General features: G+C 38.9%; 2 gene segments (V, D, J or C); one reads left to right on the top strand and one right to left on the bottom strand.

The window, feature by feature from the left end:
• Nucleotides 1-23,310, top strand: part of LOC311588791 (Ig kappa chain V-III region MOPC 63-like) — a 615,711-nt gene that overhangs the window by 126,830 nt on the left and 465,571 nt on the right.
• On the bottom strand, nt 13,517-14,213 carry LOC311588279 (immunoglobulin kappa variable 4-1-like). The segment is given in 2 exons: nt 14,154-14,213; nt 13,517-13,970 (listed from the first exon to the last, which is right to left on the bottom strand).

Below are 23,310 nucleotides of genomic sequence, written 5' to 3'. Positions count from 1 at the left end.
AGTGCAATCCCTATCAAAATGCCTACACAATAATTTGAAGATATTGAAAGATCAATTCTCAACTTCATATGAAAAAACAAAAAGCCAAGAGTAGCAAAAACAATCCTATATAATAAAAGATCCTCTGGAGGAATGTCCATACCTGAGCTCAAACTGTACTAAAGAGCAACAGTAATTAAAACAGCATAGTACTGGCAAAGCAATAGGCTGGTGGATCAATGGAATAGAATTGAAGACCCAAGATGAATCCAAACACATTTGCTCACTTGATTTTTTGACAAAGAAGCCAAATCTATTCAATGGAAAAAAGATAGCATCTTCAACAAATGGTGCTGGCCTAACTGGATGTCTATATGTAGAAAAATGCAATTAAACCCGTATTTGTCACCATGAACAAAACTTAAGTCCAAGTGGATTGAAGACCTCAAAATAAAACCAGAGACATTAATTCACTTGGAGAAAAAAGTGGGGAAGAATCTGGGACACATAGGCACAGGAGACAACTTCCTGAACAGTACACCAACAGCCCAGGCCTTAATGCCAACAATTAATAAATGGGACCTCATGAGGCTGAGAAGCTTCTGTAAGGCAGGAGACATTGCCAGTAGAACAAAGCGACAGCCTACAGACTGGGAAAAGATCTTCACCAACCCTACATCCGACAAAGGTCTAATATCCAAAATATATAAAGAACTCAAGAAATTAAACACCACAAAACCACACAACCCAATTGCAAAATGGGGTTTGGAACGTAACCGAGAATTCTCTACAGAGGAATATCAAATGGCTGAGGAACACTTAAAGAAATTGTTGTCCTCATTAGTCATCTGAGAAATGCAAATCAAAACGACACTGAGATTCCACCTTACACCCATCAGAATGGCTGAGATCAAAAACTCAAATGACACCACATGTGGCTGAGGATGTAGAGAGAGAGGAACACTCCTTCATTGCTGGTGGGAATGCAAACTAGTAAAATCACTTTGGAAATCTCTCTGGCGTTTTCTCTGAAAAATGGGAAAATGGCTTCCTCAAGACCCAGCTATTGCACTCCTTGTAATATTCCCAGATAATGCCTTACCAAGGACATATGTTCAACCATGTTAGTAGTTGTTTTATACATAATAGCCAGAACACGGAAACAGCCTAAGTGTCCCTCAGCAGAAGAATGGACTAAGAAACTGTGGTACATTTACACTATGGAATACTACTCAGCTAATAAAAGCAAGGAATTCCCAAAATTTGTGGACAAATGGATTGATCTAGAAATTATCATAATGAGTGAGTTCACCTAGAAGCAAAAAAGGCATTTATATCAAGACACTAGTCCAAGGGATACATCCCATGAAAAACTTTAATTACGTGGAAAGTGGGTCAGAGGAGAGGACATCCTATTGAGACTTTAGGTGAGAGTAGCATGGAAGAATGGGGAAATAGAAGGATCCACAGAGTCCTGGATACCTACAAGAAGAACTTAATGACAGGCAGATCTGGGTCCTGGTCCTCAATCTAAGGCACCAGCCATGGAGAATATAGACAGTAAACTTTGAACCCCTAGCAAGACCTAGACGATGACCAAGATATTCTCCACCGGTGAGTGGAGAGTGAGATCTGACTCTCACACGAACTCTGGTGACCCTTTTCTGCCCACGTGCCCTGGATGGGGAGGCCTGGCGGCACTCAGAGGAAGGAGAGCAAGTTACCAAGAAGAGACTTGATACTCTAAGAGCATATAAAGGGGGAGGAGGTCTTCCTCAATCACAGACATAGGGGAGGGGAGAAGGGGGGAAGTGGGAGGGAGGGAGGAATAGGAGGAAACAAGGGAAGGTCTAACAATCGAGATGTGATATGAATATATTAATAAAAATAATTCAAAAAAAGAAAATATATGAGAGAATAGTAAAAGTAAGGAGCTTAGTTGGAGGAAAAGTGGTGTCAGAAAGGAGAACAGTGGTGATGAGTTATGACAAAAAGTATGATTTACTTTTTAGAATTTGTTTTATGAAAGCCAACATTATATATTAGAAATTGCCAGGAATTCTAGAATGAGGAAATTTTCTCAAAGTTGAGCAAAACAAAAGCCAAGTTTTTTGTCACAGCCTCCAGTGGGAATAGAGCCAGTTCAGCTCTTGACTTCAGCCTATGGAGACTCAGGTTGAACTTTCACACTCCAGAATTAAGATAATGAAATTATCATGTTCAATGCACATAATTTGAATATAAGAAAAAATGTTTAGAACATACAACTGTCTTTACTTTCTTTTGCCATAAATACCTTACAATTCAAAGGATCTAAAAGGCCATTTGTTCTGGATCTTTCTACTGAACTTTGCATCAACTAGTCATGCATGGCACCTCATAGGCAAGGGGGGTAGTGTAAATGCTCATGGCTGTGTGTGGGGTACTCCACTGATGAAACTCTTAAGGAGGTTTGTGTTGTAGTCTGAGGCACTGTGGGAGGATAGCTGTAACTCTGCTGACATTAATAAACTGACCAGTCTTCTGCCTACACACTGCTGATGGTGAGAGTGAAATCTGTTCCAGATACACTGCCTGTGAAGTGATCAGAGACCCCAGTGTGGAGAGTGGATGCCCAGTAGACCAGCAATTTAAGAGGCTACCCTTGTTTCTGCTGGTACCAGTCTAAGCTAGTAACCACATCCTGACTTGCAGGATATGGCGACCTTGTCTCCTACAGATATGGACATGGATTTGGGAGACTCAGTCATCACAATGTTCCCATTGGCACCTGAAATCAGAAATAGATAATGAATATACGTATATACACACACAAAGAGTTCATCATGCAAATGTTCAAATCTAAAATGTCTTTTCTAAAGGCATCACCAGCATATTATTGGCTTCCTTCCTATAGGAAATAGCTGTTTTCTCTACAGATGAATAATTTTTAAGATATCATAATACATTTAATGTCTCACCGAACATCCAAAGTAGCAGGAATAAGAAGACTTGTGTCTGTGGCTACATCTTGATGCCACTGCCTGTCTACTGCATTTCAGTCCTCACTGCAAAGCCCTGGTTTATAAGACATGGGAAGCTTTTCTGGCATTTATGCACCTGTGCAAAGCAGAGTTCAAATGAGGAAGTAAATTTCCTGGGCAGATATGTGTGAGGTTATCCAGATTAAGTCAGCGGTGAAAAAATACCATCAAAGAGAGCAAGCAATCACTAGGAATAAAGTCAATATAGAAGCTCAAGGACCAGAAAGAATGGAGACATGGCTCAGAGGTAAAGAGCACTGTCTGCTCCTCCAGTGATCCAGAGTACAATTCTCAACAACCACATGGTGGCTGACTACCATCTGTTATGAGATTCAGTGCCTTCTTCTGTTCTGGTATAGTGTGGATCCTATAACAGCAACCTTACTTGAAAATTATGGTATAAAAGATAATAAATACATATCTTTTGAAGGAGGAGGAGGATAAGGAGGAGCAGAAGGAGCAGCAGGAGGAGGAGGAAGAGGAGGAGGAAGAGGAGGAGGAGGAAGAGGAGGAGGAGGAGGAGGAGGAGAAGAAGAAGAAGAAGAAGAAGAAGAAGAAGAAGAAGAAGAAGAAGAAGAAGAAGAAGAAGAAGTTCAGGGCTAAATTAAAGTTCTCAAACCACAAATGTCAAGATGTTCTCACAACAGGTTTTCATTAAAAATCAGATATTCATAACAGGTGAGTTTTATATAAATAGTGGTATGCTAACTTTTGATTACAATCAAAAGGTAAAACAAATATCCCAGGCAATGATAACAGAAAGAAATAAATAGGAAAACAGAAAAATATAGAAAGAAGGGTAAAAGGAAGGAAGGGGAGAGTATAGAAAGGAAAAGAAAGGAAAGAAAGAAAGAAAAAAAGAAAGAAAGAAAAGAAGAGGGAATTTTGGATTGGGATGGAAAATGTGGGTAGGAAAGAAGGAATGAAGAAGATAAAGAGAATTTGTTAAAACGTAAGTAAGATTTGGGGTTGCAGAGTCAGCTCAGTGCTTAAGAACACTTTCTTCTCATGTAAAGGACTCAGGTTTGATTCTAAGCACTCATATGAATATCAGCCATCTATAATTGTAGTTTGTGACACACACATGGTATACATACATACATACATACATACATACATACATACATACATACATTTTGAGATGTGATCCCTGAGCTTCTGCTCCTGTTAGCTTCTGTGCTGCCTTCTGCCTCCATAATGCTGTCATGGGTTCTAAATCTCTGAAAACTCAAATGAATTCTTTCATTATAAGTTGCTTTTGTCATGGTGTTTATCATAACAATGGAAATGTGACTAATAAAAAGGTAGAATCCATCAAGGGGATGAGATAACAGGAAGAAGACAAAAAATACAAACTATTGTGTGTCATCTAAAATTGTGTCATTTGCTGCTGTGTCCATAGGCTCCAAAACCAAGTGATCAGTTTGCTTTTATGGAATACATAGATGCCATCACTTGTCATATTGTTTACATAGAGCCTTAGATTTGCCCTTTATCAATATTACATTTACTCATAAATATAAGCTAAAGACTGGGAGGTAGAGCCTATAAATAGAAAAAAACATACTTCTTTAGTGTGGAGAGAGGTTTGTTTCCTGGTCTCCACATTTGAAAGCAAATATGAAGAGTTCAGAATAATATGTAACCTCTGAGGAGGAGGCAGGAGTGAATGAACATAGGGCTTCAAAACAAAACTATTACATGTACTCTCTCATTTATAAACCTTAGATTTTTGCACATAATTATAGAAACATAATCACAGTTTAGTAGATGTGTAAAGGGGAACTAGGAAAGTGAGGGAATCTGATGGTAATTGAAACATGGGCCAGAGAGAAATAGGAGGGTACTGGGTGTGTCTTATGTTTACCATCAAGCACTGTCCACACACACATCAATCATTAATTAAGAAAATGCCCTACAGATTTGCCCACAGCCCAGTCTTACAGAGACATTTCTTTTGTTGATGTTTGCTCCTTTTAGATTCCTTTAGCTTGTGTCAATTTAACGTAAATGCTAATCAGTGTTGGCTATAAATTTATTAGAATTTTCAAGGAAGCTTGCTGTTATAGGGACAGAAAATAAAGAGCATGGTGAATAGGTAGGTACCCTCTGAGGCTGTATTGCATCCTGTGTGTGACCTAGTCATATGAAGAATACACGGATACTTGGATTTAGACAAATGAATGAGCATCAATTTATTTTCTAATTTGCTCAATGTCTTCCAAAAATTGGAAGTATATATTCCTGCCTGGTTCATATGTGCTTTTACATAACATAATTAATCATGATTACTGTAAGTATTGTCAGTTTTACAAAATAACTCAGACACAAATAAATTTTATACATAGCATTTATTCATAGGTAATATCAGAAATCAAATAAAGATAAATTATGTCATTACTGGAATTTAAAGATTGCCCATATAAAAATGTGAATGATTAATATAAAATGAACATTCTTTTTTCTTTTTTATTTAATTAATTTACTCAGATTACATCTCAGTTGTTATCCCCTTACTTCTATCCTCCCATTGCTCCCTCTCTGCTTCTTTCACCCTATTCCCCTCCCCTAGCTCTGTGATGGAAGGGGACTTACTCCCTCACCATAGGGTCACAGCCTACCAAGACTCATATTAATAGCCTGCTTATCCTTTCTCTGAGTGTACCAAGTCGCCCCATCAAGGAGAACTGGTCAAATATGGAGCACCAAACTTCATGTCAGACTCACTCTCCACTCTCCACACACTGTGGAGAGTGTCCTGTCCATTGCCTAGATCTGTGTAGGGGTTCAGTATTTACTGCATGTATTGTCCTTGCTTGGTGCAGCAGTTTGAGTAGAAATCCCTATGCCCATATGTGCCTGTAATGAATGTCTTATATAGCTTTCTAGGACCCTCTGGATCCTTCTATTTCCCCATTCTCCCATACCTCTCTCATCTAGAGTCTCAATAGGAAGTCCCTGCATATATTCCCATCTCCTGGTAAGTGAAGACATTCATGGAACATCCCGTTAAGGCTAGTGTCCAGTTATAAGTAAGTATATATCATGTAAGTATGAGTCTGGGTTAACTCACTCAGGATGATCATTTCTAGCTCCATCCATTTGTCCACAAATTTCAGGATTTCATTGTTTTTAATAGATGAGTAGTATTCCATAGTGTAAATGTACTACAGTTTCTTTATCCATCCAGTGGAAGAGGATGCAGATGATAGGTTGTTCCCAGAGGTCTTTTGGAGGGGAATAAGCAAAAGATAGAGGGAGGTTGGTAATGTGAAGGTAATAGGGAAAGGATAACAAATGGGGGTAAAGTGAATAAATCACAATAAATAAAATATACACTTAAAAAATCTAAATGGTGGAGAGGGTTGCTGCAGGGGCAGATACACCAAGTACTATGCAAAGAGAGGATTTAGACACTCAGCTCAATTGTAGTACATAGGCAACACAGTCTCCTTGTGGGTACCACAATATGGGGAATAAGGACTACCTCTGGACCTCGTAATGCTGTTCACTTCCCTATTGCCAAAATCGCCTTCCCTAGCCACAGAGGAAGAGGTTATATGTCGTACAAAGGATAAGCTAAAGTCAGACCTTCGGGGATGAGGACTCCCTTTTCTAAGGACTAGGAGAGAGAGGAAAAAGGAATAAAGGAAGAGTGGTATCAGGAGGTGTTCAGGGAGGCTGCAATCAGGATGTAAAGAATTCACACTATAAAATAAGCAGGTAACTTATATCACTAATTCAAACATGGGAATACATCTGAGACTGACTAGATGCGAATGTATATGCATAAAGAATACTTCATGTTGGTCACAGATTCTCTGTTACTTATTACTAGAGGACAATCTTAGTATTTCATGAAGGAAGATTTGCAGATGTCTTACTTCTGCTCATACAATGAACAGAGAATCAGTCCTAATTGCTCTGTACATCCCACACACCTGAAACAATTATAATGGTAGAACTGTACAATGCTTGGGAGAAATTATGTTGTCAGAACAAAAGAACCAGACACTGATGCTAAATCAGACCTGACAACATGCTTCACAATGACATACTGCATCCTCTTTCTTCCAACCCCAGACACCTCAGTTCCTGTTAACCATAAGAATTGGACAGCTTCTTCTGATCCTATTTGGTCCAGCATTTCAGTCTGTCCCTCACAGAACTACTATTAAGCCTGGAATATCTCAACATTTAGAAACTGGATCACAGGGAGCTTGAGACATGGCTCAGAAGTTAAGAGCACTGCCTGCTTTTACAGAGGTCATGGGTTCAATTCCCAGCAACCACAAGATGGTTCACAACCATCTATAATGAGATCTGGTGCCCTCTTCTGGTAGGCAGAACAATGCATACATAATAAATAAATTTGAGAGAGAGAGAGAGAGAGAGAGAGAGAGAGAGAGAGAGAGAGAGAGAGAGACTGGATCACAAATGCAATCCCTGGCTTACTTAATCATTTCCCCAATTTGGGGGGGGGGCACTTCTAAGGTATTATTTGCCCCAAATCAGCCTGAAGAAACCTTAAGCGAATGAATTCCCACTTTCTGTCAGGGGGGTTGGGTAGGTTTCTGTTTGTTCTCTTGGTCTACAGATGTTTATATTCATTGGGAAGTGGTCATAAGTTATTATTGGTCTTATACAGAAAGAAAATTAGACTGGACTCAGGGACATCTCTCTTTTCCTATCTTTCTTTTGTAGGTAAGGAGAAAGGAGCTGAAAAGAAAAAAAGAGCTATATAAAAATAGAGAAAGGATAGAACAAAAGGTAGATGATTGAACCTACTCTTTAATTGTTACTTACAAAGAAGGTTGTTTTTAATTCATTGGTATAGATTTTGTATATTGATGCAAATCATGGTCATGTCAAATACTAATTTTATCACAATAATATATATCCTAGGTATAATGGATAGAAATGATTGTATAAATATATAAGGTAAAATAGTTAAATAAGGTCTTCAAAATCCCCAGAGACCTACAGAATATGGCATTTAAATATGTTTTTATTATTCTAAAGATTCTTTGACAAGACAAGTTAACTAGTTACAACACTGATCCACCCTCAAAGAAGATGATCCCCATCAAAGACCCTCCTTATGGGGGTTGGAAGAAATTATGTTGCAAACCAGCCAATGAGAAAAATGTTTTTGTTTCTGCCACACAGAGTATTCTGTCTAAAAATGAGCAAGCTTATATGTAGGTAGAGTAAATGGCTGAACTCTGCCAAGACAGGGTAAGCAAATCCCCAATATCCCTGCCTCAAGAATATATCTGGCAAAGGTATTGGGATAGAGGACAGAAGATGATGCTCGAAAGTTATACAGAGTGTTGAGTGACTGTTCAGGCAGTAAACTGTCTCAGTCGTTTTTTCATTTTGGAAGCTGCTAACCTGCACTACCAGTTCACTTAGGCATTTAAGTTTTAGTCCTTCTCAAGTCTCTGATGGAGTTGAAGACCAGATAGTTAAGTCTGACAATCAAGTTTAGTTTCTTAGAGGATAAGATCTTTTTAGATCAAGATAGATGATTTAAGTTAATAGAAATGAGATATGATAGACATTGACTTCCACTCAGAAATTTAAACCCAACAAGACAAGAAAGATGTCTACTTCAATTTGACAAGTACAAATAGCCAAATCATTATGAATGCAACATTTATACAATTCATGGTTATCTCATGGTTCTTCTTGCTGTGTGTAGTTTATTTTAATCATGTTGAACAAAATAAATTTATATGTTAAAAGAGAAACATAATAAAATAAAATTTTTAAAAGAGAAAAATGTGGATAATTAATATAAAATGAATATTCTTACCTGTTTCCAAACTACTTACTCTGTTAATGAACATATCCATAAAAATGAGAATATTTTCTGTCAAATCATCTTTAGTCATGCTATAAAGAATGGCAAAAGTAGGGAGGAGCCATGATGGTGGTGATGAAGATGTGTGGTGTCTGATCTGCAGGCAGGAGACCACAGAAGCTACCAGGAGCCACGACTGTGAGAGCTGGAGATAACTGGATGAGAGAGAATGACACAATGCAGACCACAGGTGATTCAGACCTCCAGTCATCCAGTACTCCATGGAGGATGACAGAACAGTCCCCAGATCCTGGACAAGACCCTGCCTGTGAGCTGCAAACTGTGAGCTGTAGCCTTGATTTTCAGCACAAACTTTGTATTTTAGACTGAAATCCTCACAGAGAAGCATCAGAGCTCCTGGTCTAGGGAAGTCCCAGGGAAGTGGGTGGATTGGTCCTCAGACCTGCCCTCATCTGCCCCACACCAATCTGCAGAAAGCCCAGGTGCCACACGGGGCCCAGATGATTGTGGGCACATTCCCCAGCCTCGGCAAAGTCTGAGACTGGAGACACTGAGACACAGAGGCGAGGTCTGAGACAAGCATGCACAGCCACAGTAGTGTGGGATCTGAGACTGGGGGCATCCAACTACAGCAGCATGGGATGTGACCAGAGATGCTACCGATGGCAACCCAGACCCCAGCACTTGGATAGGACCCTGCCTGAAAGCTACAAGGTGTGAGCTGTGGCCTTGCTTAGCAGAGCAAACTCACTATCTGGGACTGAAACCCCAGCAGAGAAGCAACAGACTCCTGGCCTAGGGAAATCTCAGGGAAATGGGTGGACATGTCCTCAAACCGTCCTCTGAACACACTCCAGTCCACACAGAGCCCAGGTGTCACATGGGGGCCCAAATGGCTGCAGGAACATCACCCATTCACAGTATCAGTGTCTGAGACCAGGGGCACACAACCACAGTGCCGTGGTCTAAGACCGGAGACACTGCCAGGAGTCATCGACTGCCACAGCTGTCTGAGCAGGGCTGGGCAAAAGACTAAATTCTGGTCCCAGAGGACTTTTCTGCCACAATTGGTCACAATAGACCCAGTCTAACCAGGCTTCACCACCTAGCAGGGACAGTCACACTCTCGGGAGAGGCTGGGCAGACGAGAGAGGGTAGAGCACAAATAGAGCCAAACAACAACAATCAGAAGACAGTAGCTGGTCTCTCCCTGGTGGGAAGAAGCTAGACCCCACTACCTGGTTGGAACAGGCAGAAACCTAAACAACACTAGGGTGATTTGAACCTAGGAAGCAAAGCCCCAGGGCCCAAGGGTAGGGTATTCAAAGCCCAGCCAAAGACAGGTTAACCAGCTCTATTCCACTACCTCAAACCAATACTGGAGTTACAGAGTACCAGCACCTACTCATCTAACCCAGTGGGGAGCCAAGGATGTGGAGAAAATTCTTAAGGAGCTGAAACCACCCCACCTTCCTGTCCCAGGGTACACTTCCTGACCACCACAGGTGAAGGTCCTCTACCTATAATCACTCACCAACAAACTGATCTCAATGACCAGTTACGGACTCCAGAAGCTACCTCCCAACATCAAAGACATCAAGATAACTAAATACCAGAGTAAAAACATAAACATCAAAAACCAAAGCAATATGGCATCTCCAGATTCCAGATTTCCCAAAGAAAACAACCCGGAGAACTCAAGCACAATTGAAATTCAAGAAAATGACTTCAAATCCTTAGTAATGAAGATGATAATGAAGGAAACAAATCAAAGACCCAGAAATAAATCTGCACCCATATGGACACTTGATTTTTGACAAAGAGGCCAAATCTATACAATCAAAAAAGGATAGCATCTTCAACAAATGGTGCTGGTCTAATTGGATATCTACATGTAGAAAAATGCAAGTGGATTCATATATATCACCATGAACAAAACTCAATTCCAAGTGGAATAAAGACCTCAATATAAAACCAGAGACACTAAATCTGTTAGAAGAAAAAGTGGGGAAGTGTCACGCCCCCTCCAGTGGAGCCTGTGTGACAAATGCTGTTGTGCAACCCAAGACAACGACCCCTGCCCAAGGTGAGACTCCAGGAATGGATCTGATGGTCCTGCCAGGAATAACTGACTGAAGTCTTCTTTTTTCTCATTGTGTTGGCATATTCTGTCTTTATTCTTTCTCCTAACCTTGCTCCAATACAAGACCCTTCAAATATGATGATATTTCAATGAAACACTCTAACATGGGACTGCAGCAAGGGACCACTCTGGCCCATTGTTCACTACCAAGGTCTGCTGGCCTTCTCCACTTACTAAAAGAAGCATAGCTAAAAATTATTCCTTAGTCAACAATTTATATTATGACTTAGAAAAGTGTTTCAGAAAGCTCTAAATAGTGGCTCTCGGGTATTAGAAAGGAGAACTAAGAAAAGACTGTCTTGGTTCCCACACCACCAGCACACAAGTGCTGGGCAAAAGTTCTTTAAATGTGAGAATATTGCCCCTTGAAAAAGAGAGCACATGCATACTGATACCAAGCCAATAACTTAAGATTGATGATGTTTTTACTTTGCATTCTGTACACTGTGTTGTTTCATTCAAGTCAATAACTCAAAAACGACAATACTATTACTTTGTACTTTGCACTGTGTATGCCTGATTGCTTCACTGACACCCTTTGATTCTACTCCATGGAAAATGTAGTCACAAAATACTCCCTGTTTCAAAAATGTGTATAAAATCTAGTCTGCTTACCTGCAAAATACACTCAGATTCAAACTGCTTGTGTCCTTGTTTCTCTTTGTCCCTCTCTAAATCTTTGTCCACCAATGCTTTGAGAACTCCCATTATCAAGGACCTAAACCCAACTGAGATGGTCCATGGCAGGGAATAGCCTTCAACTCATTGGCACAGGAGACAATTTCACAAACAGACCACCAACAGCCCAGTCACTAAGGTCAACAATTAATGCATGGGACCTCATGAAGCTAAGAAGCTTCTGTAAAATACAATACACTGTCAACAGAACAAAGGGACAGCCTACACTCTGGGAAAAGATCTTAACCAACCCTGACAAAGGGATAATATCCAAACTATATAAAGAATTCAAGAAATTAAACACAACCAAACCAAATAACCAAATTAAGAAATGGGGCTCAGATCTAAATAAAGAATTCTCAACAGAGGAATATGGAATAGCTGAGAAACACTTAAACAAATGCTCAAAGTTCTTAGAATCAGAGAAATGCAAATCAAAACAACTTTGAGTTTCTATCTTACATCCTTCAGAATGGCTATGATCAAAAACTCAAGTGACAACCCATACTGGCAAGGATGTGGAGAAAGGGGAACACTCCCCCATTGATGGTGGCAGTGCAAACTTGTCCAGCTACTTTGGAAATCAATCTGGCACTTTCTTAGATAATTTGAAATAGGGCTACATCAAGACTCAGCTATTTCATTCCTTGGAATATACCTGAAAGATACTCCACCACCACAACAAGGACATTTGCTCAACTATGTTCATAGCAGCCTTTTTCATAATAGCCAAAATCTGGAAACAACCTAGATGTCCCTCAACTGAGGAATGGATAAAGAGACTGAGATACATTTACACTATGGAATATTATTCTGCTATTAAAACAAGGAAATCTTGACATCTGCAGACAAATAGATGGAACTGAAACTGATCATCCAGAGTGAGTTAACCAAGACACAGAAAGATATACTTGGTATATAATCAACATGGATGTCCTCTGAGTATCTTCACTCAGCAGGGAATTTGGACAGGTGCTGGGACTCACCATAGAACTCTAGTTGAGAGTGGTATGGAAGAATGGGCAGAAGGAAGGACCGAGAGGGTCCAGGAACTCTACAAGGAGACCATAATGGCTGGTGGATCTGGACTCAGGTGGACCAGAACAAACTGCTGTACCAATTAAAGATGATGCATACACTAAAAATAGACATCCTGTTAAGATATAGGTAGTAGATCAAGGTAAGAAGAAAGCTAAATCAGATACTGTTAGCAAAGAAAACACAGGATTTCTCAGACACAACTGTGATAGAACTGATACCCATGCAATTCAGGAGGAAAAGCCAAGTTCCCAGGCAGTGAATCTTGAATACCTTCAAGATTCAGGCCCCATGTCAAGACTGGACCTTGACAAGGGTACCTGTCTACCTTGAGCAAAAATACAGCACAAATGTTGCCTTTTTCCTATTATCAGGGTCTCTGAGAAAGACTTGTGTTGGATTGGCTCTCAACAGCTCCCTATCATTTAATTTTTAAGGCCATATGAGTTATATGTATCTGAACATCTAAGCGATAGCAAGATCTAATATACAAACATCTAAGAGATATCAAGATCTGGGAGATACCAATATCTAACAGATACCAATTTAACCAAAAGGAGAACTTAAATTGCCAGGAGTCCAAGAATAAGGAAAACTTCTCAAACCTGAGCAAAGCAAAAACCAAGTTCCTCCAGTGGGAATACAGGCCAGCTCAGCTCTTCACCTCAGCCCATGGAGATTTGAATTGAACTTTTGCACTCCAAAATATAAGACAATGAATTGATCATGTTCAATCCACAGAATTTGAGCCTGAGAAAAAAATGTAAAGATACAAATGTCTTTACTTCCTTTTGTAATAAAGACTTTCCAATTCAAAGGATCTAAAATCCCAACTGTTCATGAATTTTCTACTGAACTTTGCATCAATCAGTCATGCATGGCAGGTCTCAGGCAGAAAGGAGAAGTGTGAAAGCTCAAGGATGTGTGTAGTAGTCAACTGATGACATTCTCAAGGAGGTTTGTGTTGTAGTCTGAAGCACTGTGGGAGGAGTACTGTAATGATGCTGACAGTAATAAACTGCCAAGTCTTCTGCCTGCACACTGCTGATGGTGAGAGTGAAGTCTGTTCCAGATCCACTACCTGTGAAGCGATCAGGGACCCCAGTGTACCGAGTGGATGCCGAGTAGATCAGCAGTTTTGGAGGCTGCCCTGGTGTCTGCTGATACCAGGCTATACTAGTACCCACATTCTGACTGGCCTTACAGCTCATGGAGACTGTGCCTCCTACAGATGTAGACATGGATGTGGGAGACTGTGTCATCACAATGTTCCCATCAGCACCTGTAATCAGAAATAGACAATTAACATACACATTCACACACAAAGATTCCTCATACAATTGTTTTCATCTAAAATGTCTTTTCTAAAGGCACTCCCTGCTTATTATTGGCTTCCTATCAGAAATAGGTGTTTCTTTACAAACAAATCATTTTATAAGATATCATAAAACATTTAATGTCTCACCAGACACCCAGACCAGCAGGAATAAGAAGACTTGGGTCTTTGACTCCATCTTGATGCCCCTGTCTGCTGCATTTCAATCCTCACTACAAAGCCCTGGTTTATAAGACACGGGCAGCTTCACTGGCATTATGAACCTATGCAAAACAGTCTGCAAATGAGGAAGTAAATTTCCTGGGCACAGGCATATGAGATTATCCAAGTTAAATCAACAGTGAAAAATGCCTTCAAAGAGTGTAAGCAATCAATAAGAAGAAAGCCAATGTAGAAATCCAAGGACCAAAGCTGAAGACATTGCTCAGAGGTCCTGAATTAAATTCACAGAAAAAACATGGTGGTTCAGAGCTATCTATAATGAGGTCTGGTGACCTCTTCTGGCCTTCAGGTGTATATGCATGCAGAACACTGTAAACTTGATGAATTTTTTAAAAGAAGCACCAACTTAGGAAGAACCAACTTAGAGTTCCCAAGCCACAAATGTTTAGATGCTCTCACACAGGTTTTCATTTAAAAAATCAAAGGTATTTATAGCAGATATGTTTTGTAGAAATAGTAGTACCTCTACCTTTTATTACAATCATGGGGAAACAATAAGTATCCTGCAACAACAGGAGAAAGAAACAGGGGAATGAGAAAAGAAGAAAGTAACAAGAAGTGTAAAGAGAAAGAAAGAAAGAAAGAAAGAAAGAAAGAAAGAAAGAAGAAAAGGAGATGATGGAGAAGAGAGGAATTTTGGATTGGGAAGGAAAATATGGGGAGACCAGAGAATGAATGAAAAAGTTAAAGAAATATTTAAAAAGAAATGTTTGGCATGCAGAGTCAGCTCAGTGGTTAAGAGTATTTGCTTCTCTTGTAAAGCACTCATGATGATTCTCAGCCATCTATAATTCCAGTTGTGGCACACAAATGGTGCACATAAATACATACATACATACATACATACATACATACATACATACATACATACATACATACATTTTGATATGTGAGCCCTGAGTTTCTGCTCATGCTAGTATGTATGTTGCCTGCAGCCTCCATTCTGATAACATGGATTCTAAGTCTCAGAAAGCTCAGACGAACCATTTCTTTATAAGTTGCTTTCATGAGGGTGTTTATCACAACAATAAAAAAGTAACTAATAAAAAGGGAAAATCAACCAAGAAGGTATTATACCTGGATAGAGACATACAAAATATGAACTATTGTATATGATCTATAATACTGCCATGTCCTCTTGTATTCATAGGAAACAAAACCAAGTGATCAATTTGCTCTTATGAAACACATAAAGGTAATTAGTTAGCAGATTGTTTACATTGGGCCTTAGGTTATTCTTTATCAATGTTAAATTTACTCATAAATATGAGATAAAAATTGGAGGGAGAGTCTATAAAGAAGAAAATCATACTTCTTCAATATGGAGTGAGCTTTCTGGGTCTCCACAATTGAGAGCAGGTAAGGAGAATGCAGAATTATATGTAACCCAGGAGGAAGAGGCAGGAGTAAAAATATGGCTTTAAAAATTCTATTACATGTACTCACTCATGTGTAAATTTTAGATTTTTAAACATAATTACATAAACATAAACCATTTCACTGAGTGTGTAAAGAAGAACTAGGAAAAGGGAGGAAACTAGTGACAAATAAAACATGGAACAGAAAGAAATAGGTGGGTAAGTTGTCAGTTTTATGGTCACTGTCAAGTGATGGTCCCACATACATCAATAAATAAGGTGGATGTCCTTCACCCAAAGAAGAATAAAGAAACTATGATCCATTTACATAGTGGGATTCTATTCACCTATCAAGAACAAAGAAATCTTGAAATTTGAAGGTAAATGGATAGAACTAGAGACAATCATCCTTAGTGAGGTAACCCAGACCCAGAAAGACACACATGCTATATACTCACTCATAAGTGGATGTTAGTCACTTAATATGTGATAACTACATACAGAGACTGTTGCACCAAACAAGTGTGATGTGCACCCAGATCCTCTGCTCAGATGTAATAGTTAGTCAGGAGAGTCTCCTGTGTGTCCCAAACTGTGGAGTAGGGAATACTTGTGACATGGGTTTTGGCTTCCCCATGTTGATCACATCCTCCCAATCAGAGTGGCCTTGCCAGGCCACAAAGGAAGAAGACACAGATAGTACAGATGAAACATTGATAGGCTGATGTCAGATGATAGGAAAGGAGAAGCCCTTTTCTGAGGACTAGAACAGGGAAGGAGAGGGATGAGAAATAGAGGGAGAGGGAATAAGAGAAGAAGGGTGGGATATGGAGGTGATGAAGGAGGGAGCTATATCAGGATGTTGGAAATTCAAACTGCAGAACAAGCAGGTCACTTATATTGCTAATCCCTCTACATGGTAATAGCTCTGAGACTGGCTGACACATGAATGTCTATGCATAGATAAGGCTTCCTGTTGGTCATAGAATCACTGTGAGTTATTAGATACCATTCTTCATGTCATGAATGAAGATTTGCAGATGTCTTTCTTCTGCTAATACAAAAAGCAGAGATCCAGCTTTAATTGTTCTGTGCATCACACACACCTCACACATTTATAAGTTTAAGACTATATAATGCCTGTAATAAATTATGTATTTGGAACAAAAGAAGCAAACACTGACTCTGTATCACACCTGACAGAATTCATTCTTCTCAGCATGCCAGGTGCTGACATCCTGCATCTTTCAGGTTTCATACCCTGATTCTTCAGTTGCTGTTACTCATCGGAACATGAAAGAACACAGGACAACCTCAACGAAAACTTCTAATACAAATTGATCCAGCATTGTAGACTGTCCCACAGATCTCCTATTAAGCCTGGAATTTCTCAACATTTAGAAACTAGACCACAAATGCAATTCCTTGCTTGTTTAACCATTTTCCACAACTTTATTTGGGCCTATACAAAGGTATTATTTACAGCAAATCAGCCAGAAGAAACCTTAAGAAAACAGCACCCCATTTCCCTTATGGGAGGTTGGGTAGGTTTTTGGTTGCTCTCTTGGCCTGTAGAGGATTATTTTCATTGGATTTATTTAAAAATTATTATTGGTCTTATTTAGAGAGAAAATAAGATTACACCCAGTGATGTATCTCTTTTTCTTTCTCTTTCTTTCATAGGAATGGAGGTAGAGGTTGAAAAGAGAGAAGGGGGAATATAGAAATATATGGGGATGATACGACAAAAAGTACATTATTAAATCTACTCAACTTCTGGCATTAAATGTTGCTCACAAATAATGTTATTTTGAATTCATTTGTATAGTATTTTGTATATTGATGCAAAATAAGTTTAATTTTGACACATTGGTATAGAATTCAAATTATTCTTCACACACTTTTATATTTCTACACAGATATGAGTACAACTCAATTATAATACAAGGTTCACTTCCAATATCTATCTGAGATGTTGTAGACATCCTAGGAATTAGTGGTGATGAATTAAAGTTCAGAGGATAATGTTGCTCGTTAAATAAGGGGAAGAAACAGAAATTCAATTAAAAAAACATATCTCACACCTTCAGTCTAATTTGTCGACCCAACAGTTGATCAAATATATATATGTGTGTGTGTGTGTGTGTGTGTGTGTGTGTGTGTGTATTCTAATGAGAAAGTGAGGGTAAAGAGCAAAGTAGATGCAAAATAGAGAAGGAATGAACTAAGTAGGACATAGAAAAGAGGAAGGAGTAAATAAAGGTCAGGTGAGTAAATATTATTCAAAACATGTCCTATATTAGAAATAAATTGAAATACTTTCCTAACAATTCTTTCATTGCAGAAAAACTATATCAAAAAGTGATGGAAGACAATAGTTACAAAGCTGAAAATGAAGAGTGCACTGAGATCTAGAAAACAAAAGGAGTATAGCACCTTCCCATGCCTGCACATACAAATACAGGGACTTGGGTGATGTCTCAGCAGTTAAGAGTACTGATTGCTCTTCCTGAACCTAGGATCAATTCCTAGTATACAAATAGCAATTCACTACTAATTGTAAGGCCAGTTCTAGGAGACTCAATGCCTTCTTCTGGCTTCCATAGACACTGTATGTACAAGGTGCAAGACACACATACAGACAGAACATCTAGGCACATAAAGATTAACTAATTGGTTAATCTTAAAACCTTAACATGGAATTGTATACTGCCAACATTTTAACTTTGGGCCACTGAGACCTGTGTTGGATTTCTATATTCCAGAACTACAAAATAATGAATCTCTTTTGTTCAAGCCAGAGATTCTGGGAAATTGTTACCAAAATATAAAAAAGCAACTTTAACAGAGAAATTAACTTCATTCTGCTCCATTAATCTAGAAGGCCCTGTGCTTATTAATCCATGTAGGGCACTCTGGCTATCAGGCATAAAATGGAAGAGTTCATGCCTGGGTAGTACTGTCAACTGGCCATTCTTAGAGAGATTTGTGTTAAAGAGTGAAGCACTATGGGAAGAAACTTGTAATGCTATACACAGCAAAAATCCTGTAGATCTTGAATGTAGGCATTGGTGATTGTGAGGGTAAAATCTGTTCCAGATCCCCTGCCAGTGAATTGAACATGGACTCCAGATGCCCATGTGGATGTCCAGGAGGTCAGTAGTTTAGGAGGCTGCTCTGGTTTGTGCAGGTGCTGGGCAGGTTGCTCTTCTGGGTGTAGCTGCCAAATAGACTCTGGCTGGATTTACACTTGATGGAAAACCACTCTCCAGCTGGCACAGCTAAGAAAAATAGAAACTGAGTCATCATGATGTTGCCATTGGCACACACAATTGGGAAGAGAAGACATACATACATGCATACATACATACATACATACATACATACATACATACACACAAAAAAAAATTCAGGGTATCACAACACAAAGATCTTTAAGATGTCTTTTCTGAACTGGCTGTGGTGGTACATACCTTCTGCCCCAAATCATGGAAGGCAGATGCGAGAGTATCTCTGTGAGGTTGAGACCAACCTGGTCTACTGAATTAGTTCCAGATAGACAGGACTATCCTGAAGAATTGTGTATCAGAAAAACTCTTTTCTTTTATCTGTATATTTCTGTAGAAATGTCCTCTTTGGTACACATGGAAACTATTTTTTAAAAAGCCACAACTAATCAAAATTCAGAACCTGGGAGCCCAATCACAATAGATACATCATCCAAATATTCCACATAAATTCAGATAGAACATTGTGGAAAAGGAGGAGGGGCAGTACAGAATTCAGAGGATCTAGGAGTTTACTGTGAGAATTTGGGTGCAATTAATGTCAGAAACCATACTCATAAATTCTCAGCAATATATGGAAGTCCATCAATATAATACATCACATATACAAACTGAAACAAAAATAAAAATACATGATCATCTCCTTAGATGCTAAAAAAGCATTTGAAAAAATCCAACACCTATTCATGTTAAAAGTTTCCTCCTACAGGCTTTTCCTACCTCCCTTGGAAGCCCCACCTTCCCCTTTCTGTCCTTCTGTGCAGCAGATTGGCTAAACAGCGATTTATTGACAACTTCTATATCCACTCAAGACATTCTTCCACTACTTCACTATTCCCTCTTTTAATCTATGAAGCATCCAACCTAGAATCTGGGGTGCCTGCCAGGTTCAGTGGCAGTGGGACAAGGACAGACTTCACACTCAACATCCATCCTGTGGAGGCTGATGATGCTGCAACTTATTACTGTCAGCAGAGTTGGGAAGATCCTCCCTCGGTGCTCTAGGGTTAAACAAAGCCTTCTGGGCTGATGCTCATTGAAGCCTAGTCTCTCAGTTCTCTTACTCTTTGACATCTCATCTACACATCTCTAAGCTTGTTTGGGAAAATATCTTAAATGATGAAACAAGCTTTTATAAAGTGATTTGCATGTGCCCATCCTATATACTTTATAATTTTATGATTTACCAATAAAATTTTGACATTTATGGCTATTTATTACTTATTATTTTTTTGTTTAAATTTTATTAACACACTTTTTGTGGGTGAATTGTTCTTCTTATCCCCTATCTCCCAGACCACATATTTGCATATTCCCCCACAGCCTCAGTATTCCTCCTTTACCCATTCTATTACTTAGAATTTCTTTTTTATTCTGAAAATAAAGAAAGATAATAAAAACAAATTATATCATTTACGTGTATGTTTGTGTGTGTGTGTGTGTGTGTGTGTGTGTGTGTGTGTGTGTGTGTGTGTTCAGAAAAGACAATGTGCAGACATTAGTTCTTTCTTTCCACCAGTTGTGGTCTGGAAAATAAACTCCGGCTGTCAATCTTTCCTGTTACTATTTTTCCTTCTACCAGCTGAAGAATCTTTCCAGTCTGATGTATAATTTATTTCCCTTTAGTTATTTATTTTAATTTTAAATTTTGTGCTTAGGGAAGGGTGAATGATTGAGTGCCCTTAGAGTCAGAAGAATGCATCAGACTCCAGCAGCTGGATAAAAAGTAGGTTTTAACCCAGTTGATATGGGTACAGGAAATCAAACTGGGGTCCTCTGCAAAAGAACTAAGTGCTCTTCACTGCTAAACCATTTATTCTCCCGTGAACTGCCATTTATAAAGGTATTTTTAGATTTAGTAACCCTTTTGCCCTAGAACAATAGAAAATGTAATTGAAGCTTTGCTATCCATCATGTAAACTAAATCGAGTTTTGAGCAGTTAAAATTGTCGGTTATCCAGACCCAGAAAGACATGCGTGGCATATACTCACTCTTAAGTCGATATTAGCCACATATTACAGTATAACCACATTACAGAGACTAATGTGTCAGCCAAGGTCCATGTATAATGTGGACCTAGACCCTCTGCTAAGATGTAGTAGATAGGCAGCACAGAGATTGATTTATATTCAGAAGTTTAGATGCACCAAGAGAGCAGAGATGTTTTCTTTAAGGCTTCTAAATACAAATACTCAAACCATTATCAATGCAACATTTATATAATCCTTGATTGTTTTGAGGTTCTTCTTGCTGTATGAAGTTTATTGCATACTTGTGTAATAATATGAATCTATTTGTAAAATCAAATAAATAAATAAAATAATAAACTTAATACTGTCCAGGATTATGCTGTGAAGCTTGTTTAAATAATATAATAGAGTCTCAATTATTTGTGTGATAGACAGGTTAAGAGAGAAACTATGAAAAACAAGCACAGGATTATAAAAGTAACTTTAACAACTGTTAATGCACAATGAAAAGAGAGAAGCTGTGTCTATCATGGAGACCTGGAAAAAGAAGCAGTGAGCATAAGCTGGGGAGTAGGGAACTGTCCATCTTGCTTTCTTCCTTCATCTTTCTTCATTTTCTTCCTGTCTTTCTCCTCGTTTCTTCCTTCTCTTCCTTCCTTGGTCCCTCTCTCTTTCTCTCCTTTTTTCCTACCTGCCTCCCTCTGCCCCTTTATTTCCTTCCCTCTTCTCTTCCTGCTCTCCTCAATCCATGTTTTGTTTTCTCTCTTTTCTTCTCATAAATCTTCTTATAACATTTTCATTTTAATTTAATTAAAGTATTATTATGACATTAACCCATTAAAATTATGCTAGGAAACAGATCCTGTTGGATAGTTAAACCCGGAAAAGGTGGATGTGCCAGAGAATGTGAAGAAATATTCACTTCTCTGTTTACCTATTAGTCAGTTTGACTGAATATCTAAAAATCTCCCTGAGGAGGAATCCAGTCTTGTTAATTAGCTTTTCATCACCAAAACAAGGAACAAGGTATCTCTTTTACTAACCTAGAATTTTTAAAAAACATAAAGAGCAGTATTTTACATGTATGCAGTGACATCTTCTTTATATGGTTCTTTTCTTCATTTTTGCCCTCCTACATTTCCTGAAGTGTTATTTCTGATCAAGAGCCTCTCAGTTGGTTTACTTAAAGACAATAGACTCACAGGATGGCTCTGTGGGAAAAGTGCTTGCCACATAACTGTGAGGACCTGGTTCACATCCCAGGGACCCACATATAACCAGATGCAGCTGCACATGCTTTGTACTTGGAGTGAACCTGTGGCAAGATGAGAGACAAAGACAATAGAATCCACAGAAGATCCTGGAATAGAACGTGTGTCATGAGTAGTGGTGAACCACAAGAGACCCTGTCTCAGATATAGTGGATGAGAATAACCACAGCCAAGGGTGTCCTCTGATCTCCACTCACATGCAATGGCAAGAGATGTTGCCTTTAAATGTGAATATGTGCAAACATACAAGCATACAGACACATCACAAACACTAAAACATGGATCTAAAAAAGTAACGTAGTATGCAAAAAAATATGCTACTTTTCTTACTTTAATCATTTTCACCATTTTTTCTTAGATAATATTTCCATTTGGTGTGCACAATAAAAGACATTAAGTTGTTGCTGAAATAACCTAGATTGTTTACATGCTACATCCATAATGCACTCCCCTAAATCACACCTCAAAAAGACTAGAGAATTAACATTCAATAGAATAAGATTCAAGAAAAAGTCAGGTGGTATTGCCTTATGTTTTTAATTCCAGTACATGGGAGTCAGAGACAAGTGGCTCTTTGTGAGTTCAAGTGCATAGAAAAGACCTGTCTTGAAAAAACAAAAATAAAAAATAAACATTTAGAATAGGCAGCGAGGTTCCTTTAAGAAACACATGATGTTCTATTAAAATTTCTGCTGACACCAACTCCTAGTGGGTGAAGCAGAAACAGGTGCCCTTTGAGCAACAGCACACACTCTGCTGAGCTTATTTGCATATTGAGTCATTATATAACAGTCCAGGCTCCTTTAAGAGCAGCTGCCAGGAGGCCAAGAAACATCTTCTCTTCCAGCTCAGAGATGGAGTCAAACACACTCCTGCTATGGGTGCTGCTGCTTGGGGTTCCAGGTGAGAAGGTGCAGAGAAGTGTTGGGAGCATCCTCTGTGGCCATCACGGTTTTTCATGCCTCTGGGCTCTTGATCGTTACAATTAGTGGATTTGTAATTGATTTTGTTTCCCATTCACTTTGATTTTTCTAGATTCTCAGAGTGATGTCCACAAATATTCTTAAAATTTGTAAATGAAAAGGTCCTCTTCTGGGAACGTTTTTATACATATATGACTCTGCTCTCTGTGTTTGTCATTCCAGGTAGCATTGGTGACACTGTGCTGACCCAGTCT

This window comes from Acomys minous (genome assembly GCF_964271855.1).
Source record: "Acomys minous genome assembly, chromosome: 17".
Lineage (NCBI taxonomy): Eukaryota > Metazoa > Chordata > Mammalia > Rodentia > Muridae > Acomys > Acomys minous.
This window is presented reverse-complemented; position numbering and strand designations above follow the sequence as displayed.